The sequence below is a fragment of the Myotis davidii genome, unplaced genomic scaffold, assembly GCF_000327345.1.
Source record: "Myotis davidii unplaced genomic scaffold, ASM32734v1 scaffold345, whole genome shotgun sequence".
Classification (NCBI taxonomy): domain Eukaryota; kingdom Metazoa; phylum Chordata; class Mammalia; order Chiroptera; family Vespertilionidae; genus Myotis; species Myotis davidii.
In genome coordinates, this window is record NW_006296540.1 from 545,816 (window position 1) to 549,898 (window position 4,083).

Sequence of the window (4,083 nt, forward strand, 5' to 3'; positions counted from 1 at the left end):
TGCTTCTGTGTGCCAGGCACTGTGCTAGGCACGGGTTGGAATTTAAAACCCTGCAAGGCAAACCCTCCCCGAGACATTTGGGACAAGCTGAGGCTCAGGAGTAACGACTCCATGTCAGGGTCTGCGGACGGAGGCGTCAGGGTGTGTGTGGGTGTGTGTGTGTGTTCAACCAAGATGGAATTGGAACCTTTGTAGATTTAAGGAAAGATATGTTTATTTGGGCTCTGTTGCTGGGGAAGAGTTCCAAGAAGGGGATGTTTACATAGGCAGCCAAGCGCCAGCAGTTCTAGTTAGTTACCTACGTTCAAGGATGAGCAGTCTTGTTTCACATCAGGTGGGGAGAATATGCAGCTAAGGCAGGGTCGCGGAGCACCTGTGGTCAGGAGTCTTGGAAGTAAGTATGTTTAAATTTTATCAGGTTGAAGAAAGAACAGGCATTTCCTCCCATAGTTATTTACCTTTTTAATTGGAACTGTTTGCGTATACGTGGCTAGCCCCACGGAGGCCTCGATTAGGATTTACGGTGTTCCCTTGGTTACGAGTCAAGTCGGAGCAGCAGCGTTAGCCGCCCTTTCTCCGTGTGCGCGCGGGGGGCGGGGTGCGCTGTGTGTACACATCACCGCCAGCCAGGGAATGGACAACACCCTTATGGTTTCCAGCTGCCAAAGGGAAAACAAAGTAAAGATACTGTTCCTCTTAGTTAAATGCATTATACTAGTATTTAGGGATATTTTTAATTTGATGCTAAATGATTACAAAAGTTGAGTTTTAAAGAAACACTTTATTACAGTTACTAGTTGGTTGACATTCCTGTAATAATGTGCAGGGCACTTCAATTTGATATCTTTTAAGTCATAATAATGGTAGAAATAAACTCAGCATTTTATTGAATGTTTGCCGTGGATCGCATAGTGTGTTAAGTGCTTTACATATATGCATTATCTTCTTTAATCCTCACAACAGCGGGGTGAGGTAGGTGCTACTGTTATCCCCATTTTATAGATAAAATAATTTAAGTTCATTAATGGCATAACCCGGATATGAACCCAGGTTTCTCTGACTTTTCTTTTTTCTTTTTATTGAATTTATTGGGATGACACTGATTAACAAAATTACACAGGTTTCAGGGGCATAATTCTACAACATTATTTGACTTTTAAATTCATCAGTAACCTATCTAGGTGAGGATGTGGGGAAATGGGCATCCTCATGCATTGTTGGTAAGAGTAGTATAATGCATTTATCCTTAAAAATGCACAGCCTGACCTGCTCAGTGGCCAAGTGTTGCCTGACCTATGAACGAGGACAAGGGTGGGCAACCTTTTTGTGAGTGCGTGCCAAAACCAGCAAAATCTCTGACTCAAAATTCTTCTGCATACCAACCCTAATTTTTTGAGAACATGTTACGCCTACTTGATATCTCTTAAGGTATACGTATGTGAAGAACCTTGAAGCAATAATAAAATTCATTCGAGCTACAAAACACACTCTCATCAATCCATGTCTATGGTCTTTAAGATAACTTTTTATGTAAAATTATTTATCTAAGATACACCTACACTGAATTTATCTGAAAAATTAAAAAGTCGATATTAAGAAAAAAATTGTAAATGGAAGATTATAAGAGGGTTTTGCGTGCCATGTTTGGCACGCGTGCCAAGGGTTGCCCACCTCTGTTCTAGGGGGCGTGGTAATTTTAATTACAAAAATGATGCTTATCTATATATTTCCTGATTGTCTACATACAATGACCAAATAGTTCATCTAAAATGGAATTTTAAAAATTACGTGTGAAAAGCACTGGTGGAGGAGTTAAGATACAGGTTTCCTTAAGCTTTATAAATAGTGTAAGGTCTGCATTTCATTTCATAGACTATGGGGACCTCTGGAAGTTTTCTTGCTGTGCGTATTTCTCCACCTCAGAAATGAGTAAAATGGTTACTGTTCCCATCTTATATAGATACTAGTTTACAGATTTAGTGGCAATATTATATTATTTTAAATAAACTATTTTTTACTTTCTTTTCATTTGTCCATTGCCAAAATATAAGTAAATTATTTCCTTTATTTTGGTGTTATAAAAGTAGCCAAATTTATTACTTCTTCTTTTTTTTTTTTTTTACATTTTCCAGAGAAAAATAGAAAAATATACTTAGGATCTCATTGTCCATTTGAGATCCTTGTTAACTTATTAGCATTTTGATATATTTCCTGTCTTTTGTTTTTATTTAACTTTTTAAAACATTATCCCATGCCCTGACCGGTTTGGCTCAGTGGATAGAGCGTCGGCCTGCAGACTCAAGGGTCTTGGGTTCGATTCCAGTCAAGGGCATGTACCTTGGTTGCAGGCACATCCCCAGTGGGGAGTGTGCAGGAGGCAGCTGATCGATGTTTCTAGCTCCCTCTCCCTCTCCCTTCCTCTCTGTAAAAAATCAATAAAATATATAAAACAAAACAAAACAAAACATTATCCCATGGATGCAAAAAGACAAGAAATGAATCATTTAAAAATGCTGAAACCAATTCTGCCAACCTAGAATTCTGTACCCAGCAAAAATAATCTTCAAAAAATAAAACAAAACATTATTGTACTCATGCTGTGATTATTCAGCTCTTTCCCACTCAGCATATGGTACACTTTTGCCTGTTTTTCTGAAACTTCAAAACCATAATTTAATGATATTGTAATACTTTACATAGTGGATGCACTGTGTAGTTAATTTAGCAATTTCCTGATTGTTGCACATTTAGATTGTTTCCAAACATTTAACATAAGTCATGTTTCAGTTAACGTCTTCGTGCAGAAATTCTTTTCTCCATATACTAGCTTTTCAGAAGTGGAGTTATCAGGTGAAAAGGATAAACATTTTAAAGTTTCAATACATATTGCTAAATTGTGATTTTTCTGATTAAAACTGGAAATTTAGCTTGACTTTAGGAAATTGAGATTGAAATAATTGTCTGAATAATATAAGACAGCATAGAAGCACTGCGTAATTTAAGAATGTTCCAATTGTATGCCCACTAATGTATACATATGGGTATAAAGTATAGTGTATAATACTGACTAAAGCTATGTCCATTTGTAAGTTTTCCATGTATAAATAGAAATAATTAGGTCTAGGTAGCTTGACATCCATTGTTTAATAGTATTTTATAAAGTAGTGTTAACTTTTACTTACAGTAATCACATAGCATTTTTCAGAGGTTTTCAATTCAGCACTTGGCCAAAAACTGCAGCACGACATTGGCAAATAATAGACTTTATGTATAATGCAAATTGGATTTTATGATTTTTAATTACTTTGTGTGATTTTATTTCATATGTTTTAACTGTTAAAGCTTTTATTTTAGGTTTTTAAAGTATTTGTCTCCTTTACTATTATCCATTTCTTTCTGGCTGGCATAACACATTTTGTTTATCTTTGTAGATTCAGTATTAGCTCATAAATGCTCAGAATTACTATTATTAGTAAATTAATTTCTTGTCAAAGCTTTATATTTAAAAATTCTATGTAGCACAATTTGCTTCTAATACATCATTTTATTAGAAGGGGAGGAAACTAGTAGTTATTGATTACTATGTGCCAGAGGCTAGGCTCCATGCTTCATATACATAATCTCATTTCATTATCGTGAAACTCTGTGAGGTCGAAGTTATTACTTTCATTTGACACAATGCAGAGATAGGCCCAGAAAAATCCTGGTTAAAATATAATCAGATCATGTCATATCTCTGCACAAAACTCTCTACTGTGGTATTGTCTAGTATGGTAGCCTTTAACCATATATGCATTTGAAATGTGGTTTGTCCAAATTAAAATAGACTGTATATATAAAATATACACTGGATTTCCAGGACTTAGTATGAAAAATAGAGTGTAAAATATCTTGTTAATAATCTTTTATGTTAATTACATTTTGAAATGATAATACTTTAGATATATTGGATTAAATAAAATACATTACTAATTTCACTTGCTGTTTTCCTTTTTAAGAAATATGGTTATTAGACAATTTAAATTATGTTTGTGGCTCACATTGTATGTCTGCTGGTCAGCACTGCTCTAGTGGCCTTCATGT